Below are 12,074 nucleotides of genomic sequence, written 5' to 3' on the forward strand. Positions count from 1 at the left end.
ACGACCCGTAATCCTATTTCGTCCGTAACCATAATACGTCCGTAGCTGTAATACGGACCCCTAATACGTCTACAACCCTCTAATGCGTCTGTTACCAAACTGCAAGTCAATTAAGGCATGGTCAAATTTACTGAAAATGTTCATTTTTAAAATTGCGCAATTACAAAAGCCCGTACAAAGTACCTCTCAAATAAAACCAATAATTTACGATATTATTTTAGAAACCCAACAAATTTTGCTAACTTTCCATTCGGTATTCAATTATCTCTCAAATGAAACTAAAACTAGCAAAATCGGTTGATATTTACTCGATTTATGTGCAAAAAACATTGAGGGCCGAGTAGAGGCCTCAGTCCAAGGACCTAATTCTAGAAATGTTTCTTCTTCTTCTTCTTCTTTTTCAGCCTGTTTCTATCCACTGCTGGATGTAGGCCTCTCCAACTTCTTTCCATTTCGTACGATCCATTGCCATTTGCTGCCAGTTTGTACCTGCAATATTCTTAATTCCGTTTGTCCATCTCTCTGGTGGTCTACCTATAGCTCGTCTTTTATATGGTCGCCAGTTCATGATCTTTTTGGTCCAACGTTCGTCTGTCCTTCTTGCAATATGTCCCGCCCAGCTCCATTTCAGAGATGCTATTCTTTCCATGACATCAACGACCCTGGTTTGTTGTTGAATCCATTGATTCGTCATTCTGTCTCTGAGTGTTATTCCAAGCATACTCCGTTCCATGGCTCTTTGTGTCACTCTCAATTTATCTTCGGATGCTTTCGTTAAAGTTAACGTTTCCGCTCCATAAGTGAGCACCGGAAGGACACAAGTGTCGAAAACTTTGCGTTTCAGACTATTGTTCATTCTGCTTTTGAAAATTAGTCTGAGTTTTCCGAACGCTGCCCATGCAAGACCAATCCTACGTCTTATTTCTGCAGTTTGGTTGTCCAGACCTAACTTCAGCTTATGTCCTAGATATACGTAGCTGTCGACTCGTTCAATGACAGTGTCACCAAATTTGATTTCTCTATCGTCCCCGATGTTGGTCATGACTTTTGTTTTCGATAAGTTCATCTTGAGGCCAACTTTGTTTGCCTCTTCACTTAACTGTTGTAGCATAAGCTGAGCCTGACCTAGATTCGCTGCTATCGGTACAATGTCATCAGCGAAGCGGAGATTGCTCAGGTACTCTCCATTTATCTTTATTCCCATTTTACTCCAGTTTAACTTCCTAAAAACACTCTGCAGAATCGCCGTGAATAATTTCGGTGAAATGGTGTCACCCTGCCTTACACCTCGGCCAATTCTGAATTTCTCCGTGCTCTTATGAAGTTTTATACATGAAGTAGCATTTTTGTACACATATCGAATTGTGTTGGAGTACCTTGAGTCTACTCTACATTCGTCTAATGCGTCCAATATCGACCATGTTTCCACTGAATCGAAAGCTTTTTCGAAGTCTATGAATAGCAAGACTATGTCGATGTTGTATTCACGACACTTCTCAATAAGCGTTCTCATCACTTGCAAATGGTCGTTTGTGCTGAAACCAGATCTGAAAGCAGCTTGTTCAACAGGTTGGTAGAAGTCGAACTTGTTAGTGTTCCTCTTCGTAATGATTTTCATAAACAACTTGTAGAGTGTTGACAATAGGCTTATGGGTCGGTAATTTTCCAGCTTTGTTATGTCTCCTTTTTTATGCAGCAATGTAATTACCGCATTTTCCCAGGCTTCTGGTACTTCTTCCCATTGGAGACATTGATTAAACAAAGCCGTGATTGCCTTTAATAAGGAGTCTCCACCTAGTTTAATGGCTTCCACTGGAACACCATCTTCTCCTGGAGACTTTTTGTTTTTCATCTCGGCTACTGCGACCTTGACTTCATCAACAGTTATGTCGGGCATATCATCCGATCCCACGTTTCTTATTATTGGTCTATCTTCGGTTTCTTCCGTTGGACTCTGTCTTGCTGAAGAAAACAAATTCTCATAAAATTCTGTTGCAATATTTAATATCGCATTTCGATCCGTTTGGATCGTTCCTGTTTTGTCTCGTAGTTTGAAGATTTCTTTTTTGGCGTTTGTCATTTTTCTCCGTAGGACTTTCATATTGCAGTTAGCTTCAATTATGTTTTGAGCCAATTGGACATTATATTTTCTTTCATCTGATCTCCTTGCTTTGTTGATACTTTTAGACAGGTTCCGGTATTCCACCGAATCTCGTCCTCCGTTTTTTACCAACTCTGCTCTGCTTGCGATCAGGTCTAATGTTTCTCTGCTGAGTTTTGATTCTTTCCCTTGGACGGATTTGCATTTGGATTTCATGAAACCCATTATTGTATCGACGATTTTGGTATTCAATTCGTCCAATGTTTCCACAACACGATATTTAGTGTGCAAGTACATCTCAGATTTTACAAAAAATGGAAAAAACGGATGAATTTCACTTCATTTTTACCGATTTATATCGATTTTAATAAAATCCAATATGGCCGTCGGCAGCCATTTTGTTAAGAGACCGGAAGTAGTTCTGGCGATTTACATACGTTAAAACCTTTCAAACAAAAAAAAATCATGAAATTCGGTCAAAATTTACTCGAGATATTGTCAAAATACACCACGTTCACTGTACTGCCAAGTAGCCGGATATGAGCTCACTCCAAGGGACCTAGCTCACGCTCCGGTCAACTAAATTTCATAAACTTTTTTCCCTGATTGGTACGTTCAATACCTATCTAATAAAGCAAAAATAGTCGAAATCCGGTCAAATTTGGCCGAGAAACTGCTTCCCACCCTGTACCTGGTTCACATCATGGGCTCTAACTCACGTGTCGGTCATCCAATTTCCATGAACTTTTTTTTTGTCGATTGCTATTGTAAAGACGTATCACTTACTTTTCCGGAGATATCATAGAAAAATGAGGGGTCGACCCAAAATCGTCCTTCTTCGAACTTAGCCTTTCTTTTCACATTACCAAACGGAAAAAAAAGAATTTTCAAAAAGGTTGTGATTTACTCGAGTTATAGGGGTCACGGACGGACAGACGGACGGACAGACGGACGGACAGACGGACGGACAGACGGACGGACAGACGGACGGACGGACAGACGGACGGACGGACGGACATTTTTTTCTATTGCGGATTCGTTATCTATGAACATAGACAAATGCTTTGCCCTTACCGTCTGCTTCCAATTCAACATGTTACAAACGGCATATTAATCTTATAAGTCCCCAGTACTTCGTACGGCGCTAAACATTTTGTTGTAATTTTGTTAAGTACCTCAATTTCTATATGGAGTTGCGAATTACGTTATTGTATCGGATGGTAGATGTGACCATAAAATATTCTTCGTACAAACATTTTCCACAATCTATTGAACACTCGTGATTAAACTTCACCAAAACGAGTTCTGATCTGAAAGGTTTACGTCACAGCAGATAGTGAGGTAATGGTGAAAATATGTTACTTCATTTGCTTACTGCAAAATCTTGGACTTCATTGGTTTTTTTAGTTAAACTTTGCTATATTTGTCAACGCTATTGTCAAAAACAGATATGTTGATGCCTTCAAACATTTCGTTTAATATGTCATTGCTTTTCCAAGAACAAATAACTCCTAACTCCTAGAACCAACGTTACAGTCTTTAATCAGTATTAATTAAAGTGCTTTGTTTAACAATTTCATACTAAAGATCAAATTAAGAGGAATGGCCACATACCTGAAATTATAGCCTACATGATGAAATCCAGTTTACAAAAATCCAGTATCAAGCAGCTCATGAAAATTTCCAAAACATAGAGCTGGCCAATCATCTTAACTGACACAACCAACTCTATGGTTTATTGAAAGCTAACACTGCTGGAAATAAAGGTCGTACTTTTAGCTAAAACAGCTCGAAAATAAAAGACGAAAGACTCAAATGTAGACTAAGCGGCCATGTCTCTTCAATGGATTTTTGCAGAAAATAAAATTCGGATATTGTATTTCAAGCGTGTTGTTTCCAGCGAAAATACAATTTTACAAGGTTTTTCACAACAACGCCTGCTTCCGAAGTTTCAGCGGTAAAAAATCTTAATTTGACCTAAATGATCTGACAAGAACCGACTAATACTAATATGGCAAAACACATGTTCATAAAATGAAGTAATAGATTTGAAATCAATGTTTTTAGAAAATAATTCACCCAAATGAAGTAATAGATCCGATAGTAAAACTGATGATGACTATAATATCAGTTAAGTGGACATGGCCACTCCCACTCAAATTACAGTACTTTCTTAAATGTTCAGTCAGTTCATGGTGCTTCACAAGGTGTTTAGTTCAAGGCGAAATGAGATTCTATTAAATCAGAATTATCACCTCAACACAATAGCTCTATCAGAGCTGCTAGCGAATTTACTTTACTCTTGATAAATCATAATTTTTTACCCCCATATTATATGTGTGTGTCTCATAAGATATTGGAATAATGATAATGGACGTAACTGACTGAAGTCAACGTCAATTTTTCTACGCGCCATATTCAGCTCACCGTATTTTCGATAGGTGTAATGCGACACTGTCTCTTTGGAATGACATTGCTTGAAATAACCGAATCATCTTCAGCACAACCACAAATCTGAGGACGACACACCCCGATAAGAATGGTACTTCATGTTTCCCATAAACTAGATGTTGAATTGATTGCATGTTACAAGACTGCTGCAAAGTTTAATTTAATAAATTGAAAATGTATATCCAGTCGTACCTGACTCTGTGCATGTGCTCTTCACAGTTGCCAGCCCAGCGTACAATGGGATATGTTTTGAAAATGCAATCACATACAATCTAATATAATGCTATCAGATATGTAATATAACTCCGGCCACAAACACCACGCTATTTTTTGTCGTTACTTAGTCATCATTTCGCCATGTTCAAGATAAAAATCATAAAATGAAAAAGCTACCCAGTGCGAATGCAATTATATTTGTTTTCATGTCCTCTTCATCGCCATTTTCGTTGTCAGCATTCGAAATGCTATACATATTTTCGTTCCAGTGCCCCCCATCCGCACAATTATTTTTTTTCCCAGATATTCTACCGAGTTTTGTAGGAATAACATTTTCTTAGTGGGATCTATACTTGGCGTTATACGTTGGAAAGAAAGGAAGAAAAAAAAATTGTCGTTAGCAACCCGTTTGTTGAGATTATACGGCGAATTGTTGGAGTGAAAATGTCAACATGTTCTTTCACATAGAACGAATTTTCAGAGCAATTTGCATATTAATGTTAACGGTTAAATTGGAGGAAATTAAAATAGATCAATCACCCACACAGTAAATAGCCAGCAGCCACATAGTATTTAACCAACACAATTTGAACTTTTATTGCTCAGGATGTTGTTATACAAATCGCCAATGCGGCTAGATTTATGGCCATGTTGTTGATATTTTGATTTCAAAGTTGACTATTTATATACCTACGCGTCCCGGTTTGGAACGAATTTATTTTTCGATCGTTTTATTTATAAATATATTCGAAAATTGGGTAGACATGAAATCGAGGGGAAAATATAGCAAATCCTATTTCCCTTCTACTTTCGCCTTTGTCTTGTGATAAACAAACAGATTTACAGAGGCGATTTTTTCACGCCATCAACACAATTTCGGCGAGCTATAGCATTAATACCTGTACTGTCGTACAAATGTTACCCTAATAACAAAGCTTTATGTCATCTGTTATCGCCAACGAAAGCAAGAACAAGTGGCCTGGTAATTGTTCAAAAGAATGAAGAAAAAGATCTTGCATCTAAGTCTAGGTGGTACGTTAAGCAAATGAAGTGATGATAGACTACAGGGAGATAAAAGGGAAAGCTGACATGTTTTCTATTTAAGAGTTTTTGTGGTTTGTAATTGATTTCACAAGAACTAGAGGTGTGCGCCGGCGCCAGCCGCGCTGAACGCCACCGAAAATTTCATCAAAAACCCCGCCGCCGCCGCTGAAAATTTCGCTTTTTGCGCCGCAGCCGAAAAATTCAAAACTCTGACACGCGCTCACACTAGTATATAACATACATCCAAATTGGTTTGAAAATTTGGTTCGTTAGTTTTAACATCTTGATGTAGATGAAAGTCCGTTATTTTTGACCAATATCCAGTAGATTTGGCTGAAGCGGGTTTGCAGTTGTTTAAGCTTGATTTATGTGTTATCATGTTCCATAAAAAACCTAACTTACGCCGCCGCCGAATTTTGAGTAATCGGCTCAGCAGATTAAAGCCGCAGCCGCCGGTGCTTTCAAAAAAATTCACAGCCGCCGCCGAAAAATATTGACCGGCGCACACCTCTAACAAGAACTTCGTTGAACAAATGAAAATATAGATTTTGTTTAATTTTCGTAACAAGAATGAAATACTAAAATAAAAAATCTAGATCGTAATTTGTTAAACAAATTTTGTGTCGAATCACTTGGAAACCACAACAAGTCACAAATCAGAAAACATGTCGAATTTAACTTTTCCCTGTAACAATTGTAATTTGAAAGTGAAGTACAATAGCTGCAAGCGAATAAGTTACTTCAAAAATTTGTACAATGGAAAGTTCGTAAACGGAGAGCGAGGGGTCGATCACTTCTTCTTGACCTGGATTATATGGGATTATTTTAAGTTCTTAAATAGAAATATGAAATCGATTGCGAAAATTGGATCTAATTCGTGATCTCATTATTTAATTCATTTGAGTCACATCGTTTACATACTGTTAACAAATTCACTTAATCAGAGTTCAATAACATATCATAGCTTTCACAAGACCGCGTGATATTCTCAGAACGCATTGTTTGTAAATGGAGTCAGAAACAGTTGCCCGATAGAATTTCATTTTTTCAAATGAGTGTTACTGAACAGGTTGATTGAACAGCTCGCCGTCACTTTTCCAATTGTACCAAGTACAGAGAACGCCAATTTCTTTCACGGAATGTAGTAGAGCGAATGACTGTCTGAAAGCTTTATCTTTGAAGCTTTTTCCTTTAATAAATTGAAAACTGTGGATCAGTCACATTAGTCGTCCATTTACTTCGAAAATACACCAGTCACCAACATTAATGTCCTTTTCAAAGAAAGTGGGCTGGATTTGACAGTGATAGTCCAATTTGTTACAGTCCAGTCCCAAACTAGTACGATCTAGCGTCACATCATACTTCGCCTTTTCTATTTGTGTAATTATTTCCGTTTTCGAAATTTTGTCTGTCGACTGGTGCATTGTAAATTGCTTTTTTTTAAATCGAAGTTCCAGGTACGGTTGTTTTCAAGCACGACATGACTCGTTCCGAATATATCTTTTCTACAGACAAAAAGTTTTGTTTGGCTTTTGGATCAATGTCAGACGGTGTTAAGAGGAATGAACCCTTTGTAAATTTGCAGCCTACATTCTTCTTCTTCTTCTTCTTTTTCAGCCTGTTTCTATCCACTGCTGGATGTAGGCCTCTCCAACTTCTTTCCATTTCGTACGATCCATTGCCATTTGCTGCCAGTTTGTACCTGCAATATTCTTAATTCCGTTTGTCCATCTCTCTGGTGGTCTACCTATAGCTCGTCTTTTATATGGTCGCCAGTTCATGATCTTTTTGGTCCAACGTTCGTCTGTCCTTCTTGCAATATGTCCCGCCCAGCTCCATTTCAGAGATGCTATTCTTTCCATGACATCAACGACCCTGGTTTGTTGTCGAATCCATTGATTCGTCATTCTGTCTCTGAGTGTTATTCCAAGCATACTCCGTTCCATGGCTCTTTGTGTCACTCTCAATTTTTCTTCGGATGCTTTCGTTAAAGTTAACGTTTCCGCTCCATAAGTGAGCACTGGAAGGACACAAGTGTCGAAAACTTTGCGTTTCAGACTATTATTCATTTTGCTTTTGAAAATTAGTCTGAGTTTTCCGAACGCTGCCCATGCAAGACCAATCCTACGTCTTATTTCTGCAGTTTGGTTGTCCAGACCTAACTTCAGCTTATGTCCTAGATATACGTAGCTGTCGACTCGTTCAATGACAGTGTCACCAATTTTGATTTCTCTATCGTCCCCGATGTTGGTCATGACTTTTGTTTTCGATAAGTTCATCTTGAGGCCAACTTTGTTTGCCTCTTCACTTAACTGTTGTAGCATAAGCTGAGCCTGACCTAGATTCGCTGCTATCGGTACAATGTCATCAGCGAAGCGGAGATTGCTCAGGTACTCTCCATTTATCTTTATTCCCATTTTACTCCAGTTTAACTTCCTAAAAACACTCTGCAGAATCGCCGTGAATAATTTCGGTGAAATGGTGTCACCCTGCCTTACACCTCGGCCAATTCTGAATTTCTCCGTGCTCTTATGAAGTTTTATACATGAAGTAGCATTTTTGTACACATATCGAATTGTGTTGGAGTACCTTGAGTCTACTCTACATTCGTCTAATGCGTCCAATATCGACCATGTTTCCACTGAATCGAAAGCTTTTTCGAAGTCTATGAATAGCAAGACTATGTCGATGTTGTATTCACGACACTTCTCAATAAGCGTTCTCATCACTTGCAAATGGTCGTTTGTGCTGAAACCAGATCTGAAAGCAGCTTGTTCAACAGGTTGGTAGAAGTCGAACTTGTTAGTGTTCCTCTTCGTAATGATTTTCATAAACAACTTGTAGAGTGTTGACAATAGGCTTATGGGTCGGTAATTTTCCAGCTTTGTTATGTCTCCTTTTTTATGCAGCAATGTAATTACCGCATTTTCCCAAGCTTCTGGTACTTCTTCCCATTGGAGACATTGATTAAACAAAGCCGTGATTGCCTTTAATAAGGAGTCTCCACCTAGTTTAATGGCTTCCACTGGAACACCATCTTCTCCTGGAGACTTTTTGTTTTTCATCTCGGCTACTGCGGCCTTGACTTCATCAACAGTTATGTCGGGCATATCCTCCGATCCCACGTTTCTTATTATTGGTCTATCTTCGGTTTCTTCCGTTGGACTCTGTCTTGCTGAAGAAAACAAATTCTCATAAAATTCTGTTGCAATATTTAATATCGCATTTCGATCCGTTTGGATCGTTCCTGTTTTGTCTCGTAATTTGAAGATTTCTTTTTTGGCGTTTGTCATTTTTCTCCGTAGGACTTTCATATTGCAGTTAGCTTCAATTATGTTTTGAGCCAATTGGACATTATATTTTCTTTCATCTGATCTCCTTGCTTTGTTGATACTTTTAGACAAGTTCCGGTATTCCACCGAATCTCGTCCTCCGTTTTTTACCAACTCTGCTCTGCTTGCGATCAGGTCTAATGTTTCTCTGCTGAGTTTTGATTCTTTCCCTTGGACGGATTTGCATTTGGATTTCATGAAACCCATTATTGTATCGACGATTTTGGTATTCAATTCGCCTACATAGGGGCGGTAAAATATTCGTTTTTCGATGATTTCTCTGAACCAAAATCTTTTTTCGAAAATGTAAAACCATTAAAGCATGCAAAAATGTGTTACCTTTAAAGGAAAAATTGGTTTGTGGATGATAACTTGGCCCACCTGAATTTACACAATCTGCAAAGGTTTCTCCAAGTGGAATAAGTTATCATCCACAATCCAATTTTTCCTTTAAAGGTAACACATTTTTGCATGCTTTAATGGTTTTACATTTTCGAAAAAAGATTTTGGTTCAGAGAAATCATCGAAAAACGAATATTTTTCCGCCTTAATGTAGGCTGCAAATTTACAAAGGGGTGAGCGCTCTTAAGGAGCTTATGCTACCTTATAAAGAATGTGATGCGAGTAGCTTTAAAATAGTGTGATGCAAGGATGCTTCCTTTCACAAAATGTTACATATGGAGTTTATGCTCCATTCTAAAGAATATGATGGAAGTAGCATATGTAAAAATAAATTGGGATCAAATGTATCATTTTTGTATGCTTCGGAAGTTCTTCATTGTTGAAGAAAAACAACACATTGATCAAAAATATAAAAAACAAGGCATCAGAACAGTCGGAGCGTTTGCTGCGACTTAGCCCCGTACGACCCGTAATCCTATTTCGTCCGTAACCATAATAAGTCCGTAGCCCTAATACGCCCGTAACCCTAATACGTCTACAACCCTCTAATGCGTCTGTTACCAAAATGCTAGTCAAGTTGGGCATGGTCAAATTTACTGAAAGTGTTCATTTTTAAAATTGCGCATAGCGCAATTACGAAAGCCCGTACGAAGTACCTCTCAAAAAAACCAACAATTCACGACATTATTTTAGAAACCCAAAATTTTTTGCCAACTTTCCATTGGGTATTCAATTACCTCTCAAATAAAACAAAAACTAGCAAAATCGGATGAGATTTACTCGATTTATGTGCAAAAAACACTTAGGGCCGAGTAACGACGTTTGAGCCCTCCCAAGAAGCCCACGTTGCATCTTACCCAAAAGCAATGTTCAGCAACTTTGTTCTAATCGTCAATACCTTTCATTTGATATATCACAAGCAGCTATAGCGTGCGTATTTCGGTTGATATCGTCGAAAGACTGAAAAACACCTATAGGGCCCTAGCTCTGGAAGGGCCGACCCTACCATGCCCATTTTCGAACTTGACCTTACTTTTGTCGATACCAATCAGGGAAAAAAAGAATTTTGAAAAAAGGTTGTGATTTATTCAAGCTAGAGGGGTCACAGACGGACGGACGGACGGACGGACATTTTTAGCCCCGTACGAAGTACTGAGGGCTTATAAGATTAATATGCCGTTTGTAACATGTTGAATTGGAAGCAGACGGTAAGGGCAAAGCATTTGTCTATGTTCATAGATAACGAATCCGCAATAAAAAAAATGTCCGTCTGTCCGTCTGTCTGCTTGTGATGTATCAAATGAAAGGTATCTTACCCAAAAACGATGTTCAGCAACTTTGTTCTACTCGTTAAGAGCGCTCACCCCTTGGCAATTTTCTAGCCTACACTTGTGTGCAAAAATATTCGTTTTTTGATGATTTCTCTAAACCAAAATCTTTTTTTGAAAAAGTAAAACCATTAAAGCATGCAAAAATGTGTTATTTTTAAGAGAAAAATTGGTTTGTGGATGATAACTTATTCCACTTTGAGAAACCTTTGCAAATGTGTAAATTTATATGTTTTGCAAAGGTTTCTCCAAATGGGTAAGCTATCTACAACAAACCAATTTTTCCCTTAAAAGTACCACATTTGTGCATGCTTTAATGGTTTTTCTTTTTCAAAAAAAGATTTTGTTTCAGAGAAATCATCAAAAAACCAATAATTTTGCGCACAAATGTAGGCTACAAAATTACCAAGGGGTGAGCGCTCTTAACGAGTAGAACAAAGTTGCTGAACATCGTTTTTGGGTAAGATGCAACGCGGGCTTGTTGTGAGGGCTCAAAGGTCGTTACTCGGCCCTAAGTGTTTTTTTGCACATAAATCGAATAAATCTCATCCGATTTTGCCAGTTTTTGTTTCATTTGAGAGATAATTGAATGCCGAGTAGAATGGTGGCAAAAAAAGTTTTAAATTTGGGCTCTTGGACTAATCGAGTAAATCTCATCCGATTTTGCTAGTTTTTGTTTCATTTGAGAGATAATTGAATGCCGAATAGAATGATGGCAAAAAAAGTCTCAAATTTGGGCCCTTGGACTAAGGCCACTACTCGGCCCTAAGTGTTTTTTGCACATAAATCGAGTAAATCTCATCCGATTTTGCTAGATTTAGTTTTTGGACCCTTGGACTAAGGCCGGTACTCGGCCCTAAGTGTTTTTTGCACAAAAAATCGAATAAATCTCATCCGATTTCGCTAGTTTTTGTTTCATTTGATAGATAATTGCAGGGGTCGTAGCCAAAATTGAGTGATCCTTATAAGGACATAAGGACAAAATTCATTGAGAAAGTAAGGACATATAAGGACAAATTTGGTAGTAAGAAAATTTTCAATTGATGCGATTTTAATTGGTACATTTTGTTGATATTCCAACAGACTTTCGTTTTCTCGTTGAGTGCAGTGCAGAATCTTATTGTTTGAAAAACGCTTTTACATCACATACTGTTTAAATGGTTTAAATCTATAGATACTGCTCTACTCTATCTACACAGT

The sequence above is a fragment of the Bradysia coprophila genome, unplaced genomic scaffold, assembly GCF_014529535.1.
Source record: "Bradysia coprophila strain Holo2 unplaced genomic scaffold, BU_Bcop_v1 contig_348, whole genome shotgun sequence".
Lineage (NCBI taxonomy): Eukaryota > Metazoa > Arthropoda > Insecta > Diptera > Sciaridae > Bradysia > Bradysia coprophila.